Here is a 23,149-nt window from a genome sequence, read left to right as displayed (position 1 = left end):
ATAAATATCAAGACCAAGTGTGCAATTCCACAGACTTTCCTTTTTTTTTTTTTTTTTTTTGAGAGAGAGAGAGAGAGAAGGTGAAGGGCAAAAGGAGAGGGAGATTAAGAATCTTAAGCAGGCTCCGTGCCCAGCACAGAGCCAGACTCAGGGCTGATCTTATAACTGTGAGATCATGACCTGAGCTGAAATCCAGAGTTAGACACTTAACCGACTGAGCCACCCAAGTGCCCTAATTTATTAGACTTCTAATAAATTGTGTCACTTCCCTGTAAATTCACTTTGGAGGATCCTGGATTCTTAGTGTGGAACCTGGGAAGTTTTTAGTCTCCTGAAGTGTATAAGCAAATCTCCTGCACAAGGTCAGTCTTGGCTTACCCCTGTGCTTCCCTAGGCTGGAACAGAACCTTCCTTATTGCATGTGTTTCTTTTCCAGGTCTCTACAGGTTGCTTTGTTATTTTCCACACACTCCCAAGGCCATGAGCTGGCCTTGTGAATGCTCTAAAACTCTTGTAACTCTGAGGGAAGCTGGGCTGGAGCCCAAGGACCCTCCCGTGTTGTCTGGAGCACCATCTGGTTGGGAGGTTTATCGCCCACTGTTATCTCTGCGTTCCTCAATGCAGCTTAAAGCTATTAATTCCTTATCTTGTCATCACAGGCTAAATGAAAGCATCCTCCACTAGGCTTCCTCCCTTTGGAGCAAAAATCTTTTACCTCTTGCTCACCCCCACGTAGTTGGCCTCTGTATGTTTCCAAGAACTCCTTTTCTAGCTTCCTGTGAAGTACTTTGGTCTGAAGAACCCCGGGGGAGTCTGCCTGGGAGACAGAAAGGTCTGAAGAAAATGAAGTGGCTTGCTCCCTCTGGGTGATGTGTTTGAGGCCCCTTGGATGAACCTGTCAGCTCCAGAATGAATCTCCTGGGGGCCACCTGGAGGCCTAGGAATCTTCCATTCTGATATCAATGTTGTGGCAAGATTTTTCCAACTTCAGGAACCCCCTTCTTAAACTGCAAAGAGGTTCTGAGGAGCAAGTCCTACCAAGGCAGGAATGGAGTGTCTGTGAATGAGGACATGAGCTGGTTGGATGCTCGAGACTGGAGGAGACTGGGACAGACACCAGAAGGGAAGCTGTAGCCATGCAATGATGCTCAAAATGTAGGAGACAAAATTATCAGGCCTGGGTTACCCTCTGCTCTGGCCTCCTTCCTCAGAGAAGTCTTGGAGGTGAAAGGAGAGAGCGAGTTAGCCTCTCTGTGCTCAGACGGAAAAGGAACCCCTCCACAGGCCTGGGCTCTTCTCATCCATGTGTCATCTCCACAAAGAGAAAGAGTGTCTGTATTCTGGCTAGTCCTTTCTAGACATGAGTACACATTTTCACCTGATCCCCTCAGCCAACTTCCCCTCATTGTGCAGTGTTAGGTCACATGGCCCCTAACCTCACTGGTGAGTGCAGTGAGACTGCTGATGGTCAAGGCAGCTCTGGATCCACCCCTGGAGTAGGAGGGGTGGATTCTGTGACAGTAATTTTCCACCTGACCCAGAAGTCTGGCAGGGCAGGCATTTAATTACGCTTTTATCCTCATCACACCTCTCTCACGTAAAAGTCAGCACCAACCCCCACTGTCCTGAGGCCTCATCCTCTTTGACCTGTCAACCAATCTTGACACACGTGATGACTCCCTCCATTTTGAAACCTTCCTCCACCTGGCTTGCAGGGCACCCCTTTCTCTTGTTCTCATCGTCTCTCACTGGTCACGTAGTCTGTTTCCTTTGCTGAATCCTCCTCATATTTCTAACCTCGAAATGATGCAGATTCCCAACACACAAACCTCAGATTTCTTTTTCCTTTATCTTCATTTGACCCCTCAGGTAAGCTCCTCTTGTGACATGGCTTTAAATACCATCTAACTGCTGTGACTCCCAAATATTTATCTCTAATGCATACCTCTCCCCCTTAATTCCAGACTTATAAATCCAGCTGCTTAATCAACATCTCCATTTGGATGTCTATAGGCATCTCAAACACTAATGACCAAAACTCCAACTATATCTTCAAAATATATTTAGAATCTAATCACATCCTACATTCCCACCACTTCCAACTCTGAACATCTTTCCCCTAATCTACAGAGAAACCATATCATTCTCTCTCTCTCCTTTTACCCTAACCTCTTATAGCCAATTTTCCAACCAAAATGAATCTTACAAAACATGTCAGATCATGGGACTCTTTTGCTCAAAATCTTCAAAGTTCTCCTCATCTCATAGAATAAAAACTAATAAAATTGTTACAAGTGGCCTATAAGACTCGACCTCATCAAGAAGGCTTGAATGAAGTGAGGAAGGACATGATCTGAAGGAAGTGAGGGAGCATGCCACACTGATGTCTGGGGAAAGACATCTTGTACAAAAGCTGTGAGGAGAGAATGCACTTGGCATGTCCCAGAAATAGCTAGGATCCTGCTCTTCTCTCAGACTTCCTTTCCTACCACTCACTTATAGTGGGTTGAATACTGTTCCCCAAAATTCTTATTGACCCAGAACCTCAGAATGTGACCTTATTGGAAATAGCCTGACATAATGAGTTAAGCATAGAAATGGGACTGTAATGGATTAGGGTGGTCCCTAAATCCAATGACTAATATCCTTAGAAGAAGAAAAGAATACTCACACAGAGACAGAGAAGGCAGCCATGTGAAAACAGGGGTGGACAGAGGTTGAGTTATACTGCCTAAGCCAAGGAATGCTTGGGGCCATGCTTGCTGGAAGAGATAAGGAAGGATTCCTTCCTAGAGTCTTCAGAGGGAGCACGGCCTTGCTGATACCTTGATTTCAGACTTCTCACCTTCAGATCTGTGAAAGAATAAATTTCCATTGTTTTAAGCCACCAAGTTGATGACAATTTCTAATGGCAGCACTATGAAACTCACATACTCTCCCTCCTTCATTGAGTTCCAGTTATATGGGGTTCCTCAAATGCCCCATATGGATGTGGAAGATGCCAACAGTATTATATCAAAACGGCAGAGAGATTCTGTGTGACTTTGCCCAAGTCTCTTGACCTCTCTAAGCTTCATACATTTTCCTTATGTACAAGGCATGACATTATCTAGATTTCTTTCTGAAAGCTGCAACTATTACTAATGAATGATATAGACTCAGATCCATACACTGAGGGCAATTCTCATTAGATGACCTTGGTTTTCTCCAGAGCTAGAAGACCTGCCCCAGATGTTTGCATTGGAAAAATTCTCACCCTTGTAAGGCACCTGAATGCCACAGGGAAGCTGCTGGAGCTGGACCAGTCCCTGGAACAAAATCCAGTCCACATTTGCTTAACAAAACTATTCTTTACAATCTTGTGCATGCTCTCACTATGGGTATCAAGAGCTTTTCCTAATCAACATCTCAGAATGGGAACAGTCTGGAAACGTTATGAACTACTTACATATGGAACCAGAAAATACAGCAAGCAAATCAACTCAGACACAGGATTGTTATGCAACTATATTTTCCAGGAACCAAGCCTTCTGATTGGGGACTCAGTTTTGGACATTCGTTAATGGACTCCTCCTCCAGACATGCTGCTGCTGATTGTCTCATGTATCCCAACAGCTTGTAATTACTTTGGGGCGGGGGTGCGGTGGTAAGTAATCACAGCGTTTGGAGCTTGAAGAGAGATCCTCAAACCCAACCTTTTCTTTTTACAAGCAAAGTGTCAAGGCTCAGATTGCTGGAGTTATTTGCCCAGGTACAGTGACAATGAGACTGGAAAGAGCTTGTCTCTATTCCCAGGAGCATCCCCTTACACTTCGTCCTCAAGTGGAAGCTTTCTGCACGTTCTGCAGACATTTGAGTTCATGCTGAAAAGGGTCTTCTGGTCTGTGCTTTTTGCTATGGGGCTGTTTCTTCTGCCCCATGAATGGGGAAGCTGCCTGATTTTGCACGGAGCCACCTTATGTTTTCTAAACCACAGAAGTTAAGTTTGCAAGATTCTTTTTCCTTTTTTTTTTTAAACGGCTCTTCAAAGACAGAAAACAACAACCATTTCCAATCTGATCCCAGACCACAGGATTGTTTTTAATTCCATTCATCAGTATCTCATTCACCCCAAGAGACTATGGGATGTTTCCATATTTACATAATGGGCTCATCATTTTAAGCTCCATAGGGCCCTCTCTGACATGGTGGCAATTATGTTTCCCTGCAAGCTTCCAAGTTTACTGTAAAGGCCAAAAGGGTCTCAGACACCCAGAAAACATACTTTTTATGTTTTTATAAACTCTATAAAATTGTAATTGGATCAAACTTTGCATTCAAAAGCACATTCTTCAGGAATATTTTATATGCACATAAAACATCGAGAAAATGTTAACATTATGATCTTAACCGTTTGCACATTGGAACCAGCTAAAAGTTAGGAAAATGCAATCCATCTGTTCTCTTCTTTGAAACTCGATTATTCTGAGAGCACAAAAGAGAGCCTGGGTGGGGGAGGGTGAGTTTGACACTTCCCTCTCCCAACTCCTGTTATCAGGTGACATGGGGGTGGGCAGGGGAGGTGGTCGCACATGGAAGGGCGGCTGTTTTTCTGTCTCTCCAAACTAAGGTCTGACCAATACAAGAGCCTTGGCTATACTGGCATATCCTCTAAGGCTGAGCAAAGAAAGGGACAGTCATATCGGTCATATCGTTCCCATGGCCCAGACTCTGGCCTCAGGTGCCTGAGGAGCTTCTGAGTCATTTCACCTGTCCTGGCTCCCAGCAGGGGCCTAATTCCCAAGGAGCACAGAGATGGGGAGCCCAGGTTTTGCTCTAGCCCTTAAGGCTTATTTGTTCAAGACTATCCATTAGGCGTTTATTAACATTCATTATAAAGTGCTAGTGGCCTGATTAGTTCAAGCTGAGGGGTAGGTAGCAAAGGCAGGGGGAAATGAGGGAATAATATGAGCAAGATATTTGCTTTCCCAGAGAACCCTGCCGCTCAGCTCCCCTGTTTTATCTGTAAGCACAGCAAATTGGACCCCTCATTATCACATTTACAAAGTGCTTAGCACACACAGGGAGAAATAATCTGGAGAGGGAGAGTCAACATGTTAGCCAATAGGCTGGCTCCCACCAAGGGAGGCCCTTCCTTCTCCCTAAAAGAACAAAGCCCCTTTCTCCATGGTCATGCCCCTACCTGATGGGAACCGTCTGCTAAATGCAAGGGCATTTCTCTTTGGAGGATGGGGTCTCCAGTGAGGAGGATCAGACAGAATGGAGAAATTGTCCTGGAGAGGCCACCAGATCACATTCACCCTCTACTGAAGGAGATCCATAGTCTAAGAGATTGTTGGATGGGGGTTTGACTGTGTTGGTGGCAACAAACACAGAAGGATTTTCTCCATCATTAACAAAATGAGAACAGTTGTTCTTACTTTTCAATATGCATAAGAGTCACCTAGAAATCTGTTAAAATACACTCTTGGGCCCCACCCCATATCTAACAGAATCTCTGAGAGTGGTGTCCAAGGACCTACATCATAACAATTGGAGATATGAATGACACATTAGGAAGGTGCTGTAGAACAAATTGTTTAATAAACATTTCACTCACTGAATAGTCTCAGGTGAGTTCTACTATGCAGAAGGTATAGGGTAAAAAGCCGTAAGGGATACTCGTGAGAGTAAGCAACTGAAATACGGTAGGAGCACCAGAGGAGAGGTAACCAAGGAACATGAAGACCGGTGGTTTGGAAGACCCCAGAGTTTACAGTTGAGTGGAGGGGTCAGAGAAACGCATGATTATGACACAGGAGTGCCACACCTGGGCAAGGCAGGGGGCATGGGAACATATGAGAAGCTCCCATCATCCCATCTTAGGGGACAGAGAAGGTTTTCCAGACAATATAACATCTAACCTAGGAGTTGACGAGAAGTTAGCCAAGCAAAAGGTGTCCCGGGGACAGAGAACCTAGGCAGAAAATATAACCCGTGCACAGCTCTTGAAGAGACAGGTCAGTGAATTCAGGTTTTTGAAAATGGCTCCAAATTGTTGAATCATAACATGTGAGGATGAGAGCTGTAAGAAATGGGGTTGTAAATATTTGTAAAGAGCCATTCTGGTTTGGATTTTATCTAAGGGAAAGTAGGAAGAGAAAACGTTGAAGTAGACCAAGATCATTCTAGCTATGGTTTGGAGAATGAGTTTGGAAGAGTAAAATTGGACACAGACCACAGAGGAGGTTGTTGTGGTGATTTCCCTCTTCAAACTCTAGTTAGATCTGTGCCCAAAGACAGTGTCACATTGCTGACCTTCATGAGACTGGGGCTGGTATTCATGAAATAACTCCTCTTAGATTCATGGGGCATGTCAACAAGTGAGTGGTTTGCCAACTGGCAGGAGTGCCCTCTACTGGTCTGGAGCTTCACACACCACACAACTTGAAAGATGTGGGCAAAGACAAGACACATTCTTTCCTCCTCCCTGGTGGAGGGATTCTTGATGAGGGTGATGATAATACTGTGCACACTTAGAATAAACACCCCATTCCAGCTCCAAGTTGTCTCTGAGAAGTTTCCAGAGAGTACTAATCCACAGGAAGTTCCTCAGACCTGCTATGTCTGATATGTCAGGGGGTTCTGTGATTATGAATAACAGGTTGACATGGATCTCCATGAAGGTTCAGACTCTTACAGTATCATCTCACTATTGATTTAATGTACTAAGTTTGTTCCTAGGGTTTCCCACTCTAGAACTGTGGAGACCCCTGCCATTATTAGCATCCAAAAATAAAAAAAAATTTAAAAAAAACATTGCAGAGACTATATACCATCCCAGAATATTCTAGAGCTGACCCATCATCCCAGGTGCACACCCAAATAACCGGGGCAATTATTTACCCTCTGCCCTTAATCACCATCTCCAGCTTGTGCCAGTGGGTACCCCACACTGCTACCCTCTGCCCACAGCCTGGCTGAATAAACAAAAGTGTTTCCTGCTAGGAGTTAGCATGGCCAGGATGGGTTCTCTACCCCTCAGTACACTCCCCAACAAACACTACTCCCTGTCCATGGTGGCTCCCCATAGCCCCAGAATGACACACACTCACCTTCTCATCTGTCTGGAAGACAAGGGGAGCAGGAGTCAGAACTCCCCTCCTCCTTCAGCCACACTGCCCAATTCTTCAGCTAATACCAGGTAGATGGTGGAGATGGGCCTTTGGGCTCTGGAGCCAGAGAGACCTGCATCCAAATCTCCCTCTCCACTTGCAGCTCTGTGACCTCAGGCAAGGCACATTTCTCTGGCCCCAGTTTCTCCAAAAATAGCATGAGGACAATCACTTTACCCACCTATTGACCTGTTATGATAACAAAATTTTTAAAAAGGAAGGTAAGTGTGGAATTCTGTAAGTCATTGATTCCTGGTAAACCTCAGCTTCCTCATCCAATAAATGGAGAAATATATCCATCTATTCTATTTCACTGGCTTGTGAAGAACAAACAGCTAATATGTGTGGAAGCACACTGTAGATGATACATATGTAATTGACATTAATCACACTCCTATCTGTATATAATGCCGTGCCATACAAAGAAAATGAGGGTCTCTAAATTATAGGAGCATTTGATTCTAAACAAAACACACAGAGTATAAATAAGCTTTAGAGTGGCAATACTAAATAGCATTTTCTAGATTTTAAAGGACTTTTCCTGTAGTGGCATAAAGTCACATAGAACTGGATCTAAATTATTATTTTCCTACTTATTAGTTTTGTAAACTTGGGCAAGTTAGCTAATATCCCTGAGCTGAAATTTTTTTTTCTGTAACATGATTAGGATAATACCTACCTCACAGGATTATAAGCAGAGCTAAGACCAGGGGGAGGTGAGTGAGGCATTTGCCTCAGACACAAAATTTAAAGGGGTACCAAAAAGCAGAATAATCAAGATAAATAACATTTTAATGCAATATTTTTAAATAAAATTAATGCAAAGAGATCCATGATGAACAAAATAGGGTTGGTATTACTGATTTTTCCTTTTGTTTTAGTTCTAATATAGATCAGTACAGCACTGGGTGTGAGTTAACCATAAACTAAATGAGATAATATATGTAAACACCTAGAATAAGGCATGTCACATAGTAAGGGCTCTATGCCCAACATGGGGCTTGAACTTATAACCCTGAGATCAAGAGTCTCATGCTCTACTGACTGAGCCACCCAGGCACCCCTCCATGAATTTTTAATGAAGGAAGAAATAAATGAATGAATGGTGATTTCATCTCTCTGAGTATAGTATAGTATAGTATAGTATAGAATAGTATAGTATTGAATAATATACTATGATATAGCACAATATAGAATATAGTACAGTATAGTTCAGTATGTAGATCTTTTAAATAAAGTTAAAAATTATGGTAAAGGGCATGAAGGAAAACAGCAGGACTTATAAGAAAGGGCTCCTAAAAGGAGTTTCATAAAGTTAGTGAATAGATTTTCTAAACTCTGGAGATTACATATAATGGGAATTTTTCATTCCTTGAAAGTCTGGAAGAACTCACCCTTCAGAAGTAATCAGCTGATTTACACGTCCATCAGCCCCTTCCATGCATGCCCATATCTCTAAATATTGTAATTTTTAATCATTACCAACTGGAGAGGCAAAAATAATGGTAGTTACAATTTTTTTCATTTTATTCAACAATATTATCCAACAAAAACCAAATGCCACCCTCATACTACATGTTGGAGATAAAGTGATCATCAAAATTGACCTGGTACCTGCCTTTATGGATCATACAGTCCGGTGGTCTTTTCAAAGAGTTGTAACATTTTCTTCAGAAGTTTCTTCACTATTCATTGCATTTTGTTTCATGGGAAAGCATTTACATTTTACATACATATGCATATGACACTCGTGCATATCAGAACTGTGTCCTCACTTTGATCTGTTGCCACTGAATCTTAGATAATTTTACACAATTAGGAAAATAATATATATGCCATTTTTCCTTGATGCCTTTTCCTGGCCCCCTCCTTACCTTCTCTGCATCTCACACCCCATTCCCCATTCCCCATGCCCCACATAAGCTGCGTTTAAAAATGTATGGGAGTTGGGGCACCAGGGTGGCTCAGTGCATTAAGCACCCAACTGTTGATCTCAATTCCAATGTTGATCTCAAGGGCATGAGTTCAAGCCCCATGTTGGGCATGAAGCCTACTTAAAAAAAAATGTATGGGTGTTTTTCTGTACTTTTCTTCACAGTCAGATAATCTTACATACACACTCACACATGCACACTGTGCACGAGCATGCTCACAAGCACATTCATATTCACAAGACTTTTTTCTAGCATCATTTGCTCTATTGCAGTTTTCTGCCTCTTGCACTATTCACTCAAACATTTCCTAAGAGAAATAATTCCAAGTCATTTGATGTGACTCTAATTTTTTTTTATGGTTGCACAATATTTCATTGTATGGCTGTATCATTATTTATTCAGTCACATCCCTATCGACAAGAAATTCACTTTTTTTTCCAGTTCTTGGCCACTCAAACAATACTGCAATTAGCAAACATATATGCCTTCATGAATTGTGTACATTTGTTTTTATGCAGTAAATTCCTGGAAGTGTAATGCTCATTCTCAAAGGGTGTGTGATAGTTTAAATTTTGATAGATTGTCCCAGTTACTTTCCAAATATAACACTTTACATTTTCATAAGTATAAGTGTCATACACACACACCTGAAAAGAATGAGTTTAAGAGTTCCTTGCCTAATAGGTGTAAACTGGTACTTCATTGTTTTACTTTGCATTTTCCTGATTACTGATGAATTTGAGCATCTTTTCATATAGTCTTTTACTGTTCATTCTATAAAGGGTCTTTCCAAACACACTGCTTAGTTTTCTGATGATTGCTAAGTCTTTCAACAATTTGTTAGAGCTGTTTGTATATTATAGAAATTGACTCTTTGACATCTGCATTACAAATATTTTCCTGGGTCTATTATTAATCTATAGACTTTGTATATGGAAATGTTTTCTATCCAAAAACTTTACATTTTTACATAGCTAAGTAAGTCTTTTATTACTTCTGGGTTTCCAATCTTGGTTGGTAGAATCTCTCTAACTCTACATTTTCTTGCAGCTCTATTTTTTTTACAATTGTCTTTAATCCATCTGGAATTTATTTTTGTTTTTGATATAAGAATGGAATCCATTTTTTTCTTCCAGATGGATATGCAGTTATGTCAGCATCATTTATGAAAGAGTACATTATTCTTCCTCTGAATTGAACTACCTCACTTGTCTTACGTTAAATTCCTATGTTGTCCAACAAATTCTGCACTGTTAATTCTGTTCCACTGACCTACTTGTCTATTCTTATATAAATGCCATATTGATTTTATTATAAAAGCTTTTTTGTATATATTGTATAGGAGGCAAGTCATGCCTTATTGTTCTCCTTCCTCATAATAATCTTAGTTATTCTTAAGCATTTTACCATATGGAATTTAAGGTATTTGCATCCAGTTCTAAGAAAAACCCCACTAAGAATTTAAATTGAAATGGCAATTTTTATAATCAATTTGGGAGATTTATTATTTTTATTATATTACCCATCCAAAAACATAAGGTGTCTCTCCATTTATTCAGATCTTATGTCTTTTAGTAAGATATCTCAGGTCTCTTTATATAGATTCTATGTCTTTACTATTAAATAATTTTGTCACTTTTAATGTTATTTTAAATGATATAATTTTTCCATTTCCATTACTTGTCAGAGTAGGGAAAATTTCTTGTTTTTTTTATATAATTATCTTGCATCCAAATTTATTTATTAAATCCAGTAAGTTTTTCCCCATGATTCCTCAGATTGTCTTGGTATAATCTTATTAGTAACAAGAAGAGGTGATTTTACCTATTCTTCCAATACTTATGCCTATTATTTCATTTTCGTACCTTACTACATTTGTTAACACCTTCAAAATGACATTAAATAATAATGGTGATTGTAGGCATCCTTCTCTCCAGTTTTTTACTGTAACTGAAATTGTCTTAGTGCCTTTCACTTTAGGGTAATATTTGCTGTTGGTTTTTAGTCATTTTCATATTCCAGAGTTTTCTTCTTTCTATTTATATTAACATAAGAAACTTAAATACTGAGAACAAACTGAAGGTTGCTGTGGTGGTGTCAGGGGGATGGGTTAAATGGGTGATGGGCATTAAGGAGGGCACTTTTCAAGATGAGCACTGAGTGTCATATGTAAGAGATGAATCACTAGGTTCTACTCCTGAAGCTAAGACTACACTGTATGTTAACTAACTTGAATATAAATTAAAAAAAAAAAAGAATGACTGATAAATTTAATCCAATGCCTTTCTGGCATTATTATGTTCAGATGGTTTTTCTCTAATTCACTGGTGAGATTCTTTGGTCTTCTGCTTTTTTTGTTGGTTTTCCATTTCAGTAATTCTCCATTTTTTTGTTTCTAGATAGTAATTTTTTTTTATACATCCTCTCTGATTCTGGTGTTATCTAGGACTGTGGTTCTTATTTCTAAGTAGTTATGATTTGTTAGTCCCCTTTTTATGCTTATTTCTAATTTCATTGCTTCATGATAATGAATATGTCCTATAAAAGTTCTACTTTTTTCATTTTGGTCAATTTTTATGAAGGTTTTGCCACATAGCTGGTGCTGTAACTGAGTCTTCAAATGGCTGTTTCATTGTTCTATCAAGCCAGCTGCTTCCAGATGATGGAGAACATGCTCAGACCAATGAATTCCATGTGCATGAGCCCATTGCCACACTTCATTTGCTATGAATTGAGTTCCTGGATCAGAAACAATGCTGTGTGGAATACCATGACAGTGGATAAAGCATTCTGTAAGTCCATGGATGATAAAGTTGGCAGAAGCATTTTATGCAGGGAAAGAAAATTCATATCCAGAGCAAGAGTGTACTCCAATAAGAATAAAATGCTGCCCTTCCATGATGGAAGCAGTCCAATGTAATCAACCTGCCCAGGTAGGAGCTGATCACTCCAGGGAATAGTGTCATAGTAGGGAGACTTGGTTTTGGTCTCTGCTGCTGGCATATTGGGCACTCAGCAGTTCCATAGTCAGGTCAGTCTAGTGAATACGAGTCTATGTTGCTGAGTATATGCATAACCTCTATCACTCCCACCAAGGCCACATAATTCATGAACCCATTAGGTGATGATAGGGGGAGCTGGGAAAAAACTGACTGGTATCCACTTAATTGTTAAAACTCTCCTCTACTAAAGTCACACTTTGGTAAACAGTCACATGGGACATAAATATATTCAAGTTTTTTGCCCATTTAGGTAGGTATATTCACATACCTATTCCCCAAATTTCCTTGCCACCAATTTTCCAATCATGTTCCTTTCAAGTCCCAGACCATTCAGCCAAACCAGTAGCCACAGTCGATGAATTGGTATGTAATTACACATCTGGCCATTTCTTCTTCAATGCAAAGTGTACAACCAGTGCACTACTCAAAGTTCTGTCCACTGGGAGGATCTCCCTTCACCACGGTGCTTCAGAAATGTCCCACAAAAGGGCTGTCCACTTTAGGGTAAAGTCTGCTTATCATGCAGAATCACCCATAAAAATGGTCTGAGTCTTCTCTTTGTCAATTAAGTAGGAACTTCCCCATGAGGTGATAAGTGAAGGCTGGGAGAGACAAGGCAGTGTCGCAATAGTGCAGGCCATGGGCATTTGAGTGGGCCATTCACTTCAGGACCAGCTTGGGCCCAATCATGTATATACCATCTTCACTTGATGATGGAGTGTTGCTGTGCATGCCTAAATTTATAGCATGGTGGGTCAGATAACACCAAGTTTATGATTGGCAGCTTAGGTCATATGGTAACTCAGTAGCTCATAGATCAGTGTTCAGTCTCTATAAAATCCCAGATAGCAAGCCAAGAGCTCTTTCTCAAAAGAAATATGGTAGGCCTTCGTTTAAAAAATCCTAAAAATCTGTGCTGTGATTCACCTATGGAGAGCTCTCAATGGCTCCAAACAGCATCCCTATCTGCCACTGACAGTTCAAGCACAACTGGATCTGTTGGATCATCTGTCTGCACCAGCAAAGCAGCTTGCATGGCAGCCTGGATTTATTGCAGAGCCTTTTCTTGTTCTGGGCCTCACTCAAAACCAGAGGCTTTTCAGGTCACTTGGTAAGTGGGCCAGAGTAACACACCCAAATGAGAAACATGTCTCCAAAATCCAAAGATGCTTACTAAGAACTGTGCCTCTTATGGCTGCAGGAGGGGCCAGATGCAACAATTTATCCTTCACCATAGAAAAGATGTTTTAACATGCCCCACACCACTGAACTCTAGATATTTCACTGACGTAGAAGTCTTCTGAAATTTTGTCAGATTTATTTTCTACTCTTTGACACACAAATATCTTACCAATAAATACAGAGTAGTTGCTACTTATTCACTAGTTCCAATCAGCATGTTATCAATGTAATGGAACAGTATGATGTCTTGTGGAAGAGAAAGGCAAATTATGACATGATGCTGGAGAATTGATACACCCCTCAGGAATGTATATCACTGGCCTTGGCAGCTGAAAGCAAACTGCTCCTGGTGGTCTATGTTATCAGGTATAGAGGAAAAAGAATTTGCCATATCAATAGCTGCATACCAGGTACCAGGACATGTGGTTCACTTGCTAGAGAAATGAAACCACATCTGGTACAGCAGCTGCAATTGGAGTCACCACCTGGTTAAGCTTATGATATTCCACTGTCATTCTCTAAGACCCAGGCCAAATAAGTGAGTTGAATGAGGATGTGATAGGGTAACCATCCCTGCAACTTTCAAGTCTTTGATGGTGGCACTAATCTCTGCAATCCCTCCATGAATGTGATATTGCACTTGCTTTACTATTTTCCTAGGTAGAGGCAGTTCTATAGCTTCCACTTGATCTTTTTACCATAATGGCCCTCACTTCATATGTCAGGGAACCAGTGAGGGATTCTACCAGCTGCTGATTATGTCTGCTCTATTCATGGTTCTGGAACTGGGGAAATAACCACAATGGGTTTGGGGACCCATTGGACCCACAGTGAGGTGGACCTGAGCTAAAACTCCATTGATTACCTGAACTCCATAACTCCCTACTCTGATAGGCTACCATGATGTTTTGGGTCTCTTGAAATCAGTGCTGATTCAGAGCCAGTGTCCAGTAGTCCCTGAAAGGTCTGATTATTTTACTTTTCCTTAATTCATAGTTACCCTGGTAAAAGCTCATAGGTCCCATTTGGAAATACTAAGAGAAAGATTAACAATATAAGTCTTTGACAGTGTAGCAGCATCTTTCCTCAAGGGAACCTGGCCTCCCCTCCTTCAAGGGGTTCTGGGTTTGTAAGCTGGCTTAAGTCAGAATTTATTGAGGGGCCATGACTCCATTTATACAATTCAGATTAAACCTTTGTTCACTTGACCTATAACTTGTCTGCCTATACAAACCAAGTAGGAACTTAGTAGACCTCTTCTTCTAGTTGTACTTAGACAATTCCATAGGTCTGGGTGTGAGTCACATTGTTCTGATTGCTGCTTTGATGCTGTTGTCCGTGATGACAGCCATATTCACCTTGCCTTTGGTATTGCATGCCACCACCCAGCCCCTGCATCCTGAGATTCAGTGATTCCCATTGCATTTAGGTATCTCAATTCAGTGACCACAGTTCCCACTGTAAGGTGGCCTACATAGAAGAATGATCACAGAGCTCATTAGGATTCTGGTCTCCCTTACAAATATATTTCTCATAGGGAGAAAGATGTGTCTTCTGGACCCTCCCTGTGTGGGTGAGTAGGTCTTACATGACAAGTCCACTATAACATTCCAATTTCCCTAAGCCTTTGATTCCCTTCCTCTACATAAGACCAAGGGCAGGCCCAGCATTTCTAACTTGCTCATTGTGGCCACCTTTTGGTTTGTGTTTCAGCCAGCCAATCTTACAAACAGTTGGAGCCCCTTCTAATTCCCTGTTCTGCAGAACATTAAATGCAGAATCTGTTTGTGAGCCCATATCAATAAATTCCCCTGATCCAACATATTTTTCCTTCCACCATTATTCCACACCCTTCATATCTGTTCTCCCACATGTCTTCCAGGTTTCTGTTCATTCCAATTAGGAAATTCAAGTAGTTTTTTTGGAGTGTAGTGCACCTCCTCATAGGTCATACTTTGTACCTCACCTTTAGAGACCTGCTGGGACTTGAGGTCTAGTTACAGGTTGTGAAGCAAAAAAACAGTGAGGGCAACAGCATTGTCTTGAATGGCCACTGTATCAGGGGAGTCCATTACCATTTCCTCAGGCAATGCAAGCTTAATTCCCTCAAATGGGTAGACAGGCCACTTCTATGGGGAGTGGAGAAGCTGCTTCCACTGATAAAACTTACTAGAGTTTACTCAATATCCCCAGCTTTATCAGGGTCTTCCCACATATTCCCATTCCAACTTTTAAGATCCCATTTCTTCCCTAACAATGCCATCACTTTAACAGTAGACAAACTGCAAATCTAGGAGTTCCATTTTCCTTGTAATTCAGTCAGTTACAAGATAAGATCCTGGATTTGACTTTCAGCAATTTCAGCCCTGCAGCTACAGAAGATAAATGTCTCCTTCTGGGTACATATAGAAGTTTTCAGGTCACTTATGTGGCACATGAGCTGAGCTTCAAATCTCTGAGCTCATTCTTTTCTTTCCCCACTTTGTCCAGTGACAATAGGAGCAAACAACAAATCTCATTATATTCATTAGTTTAACAAAAATGTTTGGAAGTATCATATACACAGGCATCCAGATTCTTGTTTATTGTGAGTGATTAGGAGTGGACAATGGAGCTATTTTGTATATCTCAAAAGCCAGATCATAGCATGGACTATGCTATGTTCCCTTTACTACTAGAAATAGAATCATTAGCATCTTTAAATCTAATCAGATTGGAGAATCAATTCCATAAACCCCAGAACCAATTCAGAAAATCCATTCTTAAAATTCTGTTCCTCTAGAACCTCTTTCATTACCAAAATCTTAGTCAAGGTTCTTCATAGAAGCAAAACCTGTAAGTGTCCATTATCAGTAATTCTTTTTATTGTAAAGTATCTACAGTTTCTCAATGTCTGAGGCATCTTTGCCTACAAAGACCAAAGGTTGTTTCACTTATAATTATTTTTTAAGGCAAAAAACTAGATTAATAAAGAAAACAAAATTATTTGATGGGGATTTCTTTTGTTCGATCCAAGAAACATTTTGTTATCAAAACTACTATACACGACAGAAAACAAAGAATTTGATGTTGGAGAAGACACTTCTGTATTTTTAAATTGAGAACATTTTCACATGAATGATCTAAGGCTGAGATTCTGATAAACTTGTTCTTTCTGCCTTGTACCTTTTGTGTGTCACATACTCTTCCTTATCTTTCCATCGGCTTTGCATTTCTCCATCATCTGAATTGTGTGGGGAAAAAAAGCTTATCTGTGTTTGCAATACTCATAGATAACTTGGAGATAAAGACAGATAATCTAGGATTTTAAAAATTGAAAAATCATACCAATCTGTTTGAAGAAGCTTAATGGCAAAATAAAAACTAAGCTTCAGAGAAGAGAAACTACTGATTGTGATATCTGAGAAATGAGACATATCAGATAAAACGTGTCAAAAGTTAAACTCAATAAAATAGAAGAAAGAATTATAAGGTAGATTCTCTTTTTTTTCAGTTCCCTTTCTAAATATGAAAGCTTTCTTAACGTACTTGACATTGTGAGAAATGCTAAAATTCCCAAAATATAACAACTGTTTTTGCAATCTTTAGGAAAACTTTTTTATAGGAAACTTTTTTTAAGCCAGAAAAATAATTTATCCATATTATTTTAAAAAAATTAAAAGCAAACAAGAAAGTATAGCTAATTTAAAGGTCAGTAAGCTGTAAATCTATTGGTAATAAAAATGTTAAACATTGGGAAGATGATTAACCTAAAATGTGTGAATTCTTTTTTTTTTAAGTTTATTTATTTATTTTGAGAGAGAAAGAGAGCCACCCAGAGAGGGACAGAGAAAGAGGAAGAGAGAGAAAGAATCCCAAGGAGGGCCCCCACTGTCAGCACAGAGCCTGGCATGGGTCTCGAACTTACAAACCATGAGATAATGACCTGAGCTGAGATCAAGATTCAGATGCTCAACCAACTGAGCTACCTAGGTGCCCCTAAAGTGTGTGACTTCTGAGGAAGGAGTTAAGATGGGAAAGTAGCATGGAGACTCTGAACTTGTCTCATCTCTGAAATGCAGGTAGGTCAGCACCAAACCATTTTTCTTGGGCAAGCTGGCACCAGCCATTGCTCAGTGAGACCCTCCCCCAGAGAGTCAGCACAGGTCCAGCACAGGGGTCTCTGAAGTGTGGGATTTTGAAACACAACCCCATCTGAGATAAAACTCTGGAGGGAAGTGCTGCCTTGCAGGCGGACAGCTTGGACACAGGGTAGAGGTGGGGAGTGGACAGAGGCCTGAGCCAAAGGAGGGATGCTTGATCGTGGGTAAGAGTGTGAAGTTCCTGCACCAGAGACTAGGGAGCTGGGTAAAGCCATTTCCACCTCTCCCCGCATGCATGCACACACACTGATCCACCCCAGTAAGCTCAGCAGCGCCACCTAGTGGAGAATGGAGACTGCCCAACTGAGCCTTCCAAGCACATCCCCCAGAAGATGAGCATAAGTCACTCCACCTGCTTAGTGTACATATTATAGAAGGCTTCATAGTTCCAATTCTAGGGGAAAATGGATGTAACTTCATTCAGGTTTCATTCTGTTTGCTGGTCACTTATTTGTTCATTTTCTTTGCTTCTGTTTTTACTTAAATTGTTTTCTTTTTTCTTGATTTCTCTTCTTGCTCTTTCTTGGATACAGAAAGAGAAACATTTTTTTTTACTTTTTTTTAAATTTACTATTCTATTTCATTTTCTTTATTTTATTTTATTCAATTTTATTATATAAATTTTAAAAATTGTTTTTAATTATTAAATTTTTTCTTAACTTTATTTCTTTCCTTTCTCTTTTTTTTTCTATTCTATCAAGCTTCTTTCAACAAGCACACCAAAACACACCTAGGATATAGCTTCCTTTATTTGATTTTTTGTTTTGATTTTAATTTCTTAATTTTAATTTTTATTTTATTAATTTTTTTTTCTTCCTCCAAAATGACAAAACAAAGGAATTCACCTAAAAAGAAAGAACAGGAAGAAATGACAGCCAGGGACTTAACCCACACAAATAAAAGTAAGATATCTGAACTAGAACCACGATAATAATACTACTAGCTGGGGTTGAATAAAAGCTTAGAAGACACCAGAGAATCCCTTTCTGTGGAGATAAAAGAAAAAAATCTAGTCATACCAAAATTAAAAATGCTATAACTGAGATGCAATCTTGAATAATTCCACAACAGCAAGGGTGGATGAAGCAGAGTAACAAATCAGCAATTTAGAAGATAAAATGATGGAGAATAATGAAGCAGAATAAAAGAGGGAAACAAAGGCAAAAGAGCATGATACAAGACTTAGAGGACTCAGTGACTTTTTAAAAAAGGAATAACATCTGAATCATAGGAGTCCCAGAAGATGAAGAGAGAGGAAAGAGGGAAGAAGATTTACATGAGCAAACTATAACAGAAAATTTTCCTAATCTGGGAAGGACACAAACATCAAAACCCAAGGAGCACAGAGACTCCCATTAGATTCAACAAAAACTGACCATCACCAAGGCATAGCATGGTCAAATTCACAAAATACACAGACAAGGAAAGAATTATGAAAGCAGCAAGAGAAAAAATTCCTTAACTGATAAGGGAAGATAGATTAGGTTTGCAGCAGACCTATCCACAGAAATTAGGCAGGCCAGAAAGGAGTGGCAGGGTATATTCAATGTGTTGAGTCAGAAAAATATACAGCCAAGATTACTTTTCCAGCAAGGTTGCTATTCAAAATGGAAGCAGAGATAGAGAGTTTCCCAGACAAACAAAAACTAAAGGAGTTTGTGACCACTAAACCAGCCTTGCAAGAAATTTTAAGGGGAACTCCTTGAGTGGAGAAAAGATAACACAAAACAAAAAAGACCAAAAGCAACAAAGACTAGAAAGGACTAGAGAACATCACCAGAAACACCAACCCTTCAGGCAACACAATGGCACTAAATTCATATCTTTCTGTATTCACTCTAAGTATCAGTGGACTAAACACTCCAATCAAAAGACATAAGGTATCAGAATGGGTAAGAAAACAAGACCCATCTATATGTAGCTTATTGTTAGAGAGACTCATTTTAGACCTAAAGACACCTGCAAATTGAAAGGGGATGGAGAGCCATCTATCATGCTAACAAGGAAACAAGGGCTTTGAATGACACACTGGACTAGATGGACTTAACAGATATATTCAGAACATTCAATCCTAAAGCAGCAGAATACACATTCTTCTCAAGTATACTTGGAACATTCTCCAGAATAGATTACATAAAAATCATCCCTCAACAAGTACAAAAAGATCAAGATCATACCATGCATATTTTCAGACCACAATGTTATGAAACTTAAAATCAACCACAAGAAAAAATTTAGAAAGACCAGGAATACTGGAAGATTAAAGAATGCCCTACTAAAGAATGAATGGGTTAACTGGTAAATTAAAGAGGAAATTAAAAAGTACATGGAAGCCAATAAAGATGAAAACACAACAGTCAAAAACCTCTGGGATGCAGCAAAGGCAGTACTAAAAAGCAAGTATATAGCAATCCAGGCCTTCCTAAAGAAGGATGAAAGGTCTCAAATACACAACCTAACCTTATACCAAATTGAACTGGGAAAAGAACAGCAGAAAAAGCCCAAACCAGCAAAAGAAGGGAAATAATAAAGGTTAGAGCAGGGGCACCTGGGTGGCTCCATTGGTTGAGTGTCCAGCTTCAGCTCAGATCATGATCTCACACTCTGTGAGTTCAAGCCCCGCATTGGGCTCTGTGCTGACAGCTCAGAGCCTAGATCCTGCTTCAGATTCTGTGTCTCCCTCTCTCTCTGCCCCTCCCCTGCTCATGCTCTGTCTCTCTGTATCTCAAAAATAAATAAAAAACGTTTTTAAAAATTTTAAAAACAAAGAATAGAAGGTTAGAGCAGAAATCAATGATATTGAAATTAAAAACAAACAAACAGTAGAGCAGATCAATGAAACCAGGAGCTGGCTCTTTGGAAGAATTAACAAAATTGATAAATCCCTAGCCAGATTGGACAAAAAGAAAAAGTAAAGGACCTAAATGAATAAAATTACACATGAAAGAGGAGAGATCACAACCAACACCACAGAAATAGAAACAATAATAAAAGAATATTATGAGCAATTATATGCCAACAAATTGGACAATCTGGAATAAATGGACAAATTCCCAGAAACATATAAACTATGTTTCTATGTTTAACAGGAAGAAACCTGAAATGGGAAGAAATAGAAAATTTGAACAGACCTGTAACCAGCAAAGAAATTGAATAAGTAGTCAAAACTCTCCCAAAAATGACAATCCAGGGCTGGATGGCTTTCCAGGAGAACTCGACTAAACATTTAAACAAGAGTTAAAGTTTATTCTTTTGAAGTTGTTCCAAAAAACAGAAATGGAAGGAAAACTTCCAAACTCGTTCTGTGAGGCCAGCATTACCTTGATTCCAAAACCAGGCAAAGACCCCCCTACAATGAAGAACTACAGACCAATTTCTCTGGTACTAGCAAAATGGATCCAACAGTACATTAAAAGAATTATTCACCAAATATCAAGTGGGATTTATACCTGTGATGCTGGGTTGGTTCAATATCTGCAAATCAATCAATGTGATACATCACACTAACAAAAGAAAGATTATTAAAATTCCTTCGTTAAAATAAAAGAAACATCTTCTCAACAGATGCAGAGGAAGCATTTGACAAAATATATCCTTTCTTGATAAAAACGCTCAAGAAAGTAGGGATAGAAGGATCATACCTCAAGATTATAAAAGCCATATACAAAAGACCCACCGTTAATATCATCCTCAATGGGGAAAAACTGAGAGCTTTCCCCCTAAGGTCAGGAACACACAAGGATGTCCCACTCCCACCACTGTTATTCAACATACTGTTGGAAGTCCTAGTCTGAGGGCCAGGTCTTTCACTCAACCACAAAGCCAGCTGGTACTGAAAATATAGATAGACATAAATTTCTCTAGCCCATCTCAGTCTTTTGTTGATCACAGCCACCCAGCTGGGTAAGAAATGAGATTTTCTTTAGCACCTTGATAGGTTTTTGGTGAGCCAAGAGAAAAAGAAGTGTTCTCTATCTCCATCAGAATTACTCTCGGCCCATCCTCTCTTGTACATCTACCATTCTGGCTCCAGTGCTAGGCATGGACACAAGGTGGACAAGATCTCTCTCTCTCTCTCTCTCTCTCTCTCTCTCTCTCCCTCTCTCTCAGCCAAGTCTTTACTGTTCCCAGAGCAACCTCTAATTATCCAGTTCTCCCTTTTCCTGGGGACCAATTCCAGGCCTGCTCTCTGATGGGACTCCATGCTCTAGATTAGGGATTGTCCAAATTAGGGACCTTGCAGACCAGTACATTTTTAAAGATAAGAAAAACAAAGAGACAGACTTGCAGTTTCCAAATTTCTATTTTGTCATATAAAATGCTTTTTAGAAAATATTTGCTTACATCATTTCATCTTTCAAAACAGACATGGCTCCCCCAAAATACTTAAGGATATGATCTCAAGATAAGTACAGGTCTTTTAAATTGTTCATTTCTCACTTCATGAATAAATAACTCTATTGCCTTTATTTTTCTCATTTTCCTAGGATAAGTGAAAACATTTACACAGTCTGGTCCCAATCTGCCCAATCATGTATACAAGCCCCTGTTCTTGATGTGTTTTGATCTCCTTCCCAATACACTCAAATATTCCTACTGAATGCTGACTATTATAATCTAAAGCAAACAGTGTAAATCTAATGGTAGAAAGTTCAGCCACTTGAAAGTTAGGAGGCCAGTACAAGATATCCAACATTATTTGGCACCTACAAAGAATTAAAATGAGGAAAAAGGACAAAAAGGGACAAGGTGATGAAAAGGGCACCTTTTGCCCCCTTATATCCTCTTGGCCCACCTTTATCCCCAGTCTTTGCTGTGACAACCACCTTCACACATGACTAATCCAAAAGTATCTTGTCTCCACTGAAATTCATATCCTTGTTTTCTGCCCTCACCTCTCTGAGCTATGTTTGAGATGTCTGTGGAAAGCCATAATTCATGAGTGTAAACATGCAAATGCAGGGAGATAACCTCATGGAGCAATCCTTAACTGTCAGGGATTCAGGATTCAGTGCTCCCTCCCTGCCTCTTAGGAGGATAATTCTGAGGAATGTAGAGTTCATCAATGGGTCACAGCAGTACTGAGTCCCGGTTACCCATAAAGGTGATAGTTGATAGCATACTCTTATATTGGCTTCCTTTCCTCCTCCAAGACCTCCAACTCTACTCCCTGACATCACTTCCTAAAACAAACAACCTACATGCAAACCCTTGTCTCAGGCTCTGCTTTCTACCTAAAGAGAATCTAGGTTGACAGTTGATACAAAATGTGAGGTGGATAATGCCTGGCATGCAGTAACATCACAATAACTAACAATTTCACCTTTGGTGGATTGAAAGGAAACACAGATGACAGTGACTCTTTGACACAGGCAGAAACAATAGTTTTTAAATGGTATGGGGACATGGGTATTCATAATGGTTGCAGAGTTGGCTTACTATTATAAACACTTCAGAAGTCTTGAAAAAAATGTTAGGTTCAGGTTAGTCTATCAACTCAAGTCTTCCTGTGAAAGTCAGACAGCAGTTCTGGCAGTGTGTAAAGATACCCTTATCTTCTGTAGCTGCAGGACAGACCACAAGCCCAGGATTTCATTACCAAGGTAACAGAGTTACACAAAAGGCCACAGCACAAAAGATGAGAAAGGAGAATAACCAAATCTTTAGAGGGCTACTAAATACAGCATCTGAGCCAGCACAGATACCAAGGACACAAAATACCATTATGGCCTCCC

At 39.8% G+C, this 23,149-nt stretch overlaps 1 long non-coding RNA gene across 1 annotated transcript in view; it reads left to right on the top strand.

Moving 5' to 3' along the window:
• LOC131506697 (uncharacterized) overlaps positions 1-23,149 on the top strand; it is a 34,392-nt gene that overhangs the window by 8,211 nt on the left and 3,032 nt on the right. The window contains exon 2 of the long non-coding RNA XR_009259097.1: positions 11,671-12,021. This is a non-coding gene — a long non-coding RNA (uncharacterized LOC131506697). The remainder of the gene's footprint in view (positions 1-11,670; positions 12,022-23,149) is intronic.

This window comes from Neofelis nebulosa, chromosome 3 (genome assembly GCF_028018385.1).
Source record: "Neofelis nebulosa isolate mNeoNeb1 chromosome 3, mNeoNeb1.pri, whole genome shotgun sequence".
In the NCBI taxonomy this organism is placed as follows: domain Eukaryota; kingdom Metazoa; phylum Chordata; class Mammalia; order Carnivora; family Felidae; genus Neofelis; species Neofelis nebulosa.
Note: the sequence above shows the minus strand (reverse complement) of the source record. Positions and strands in the feature narration are given on the sequence as shown.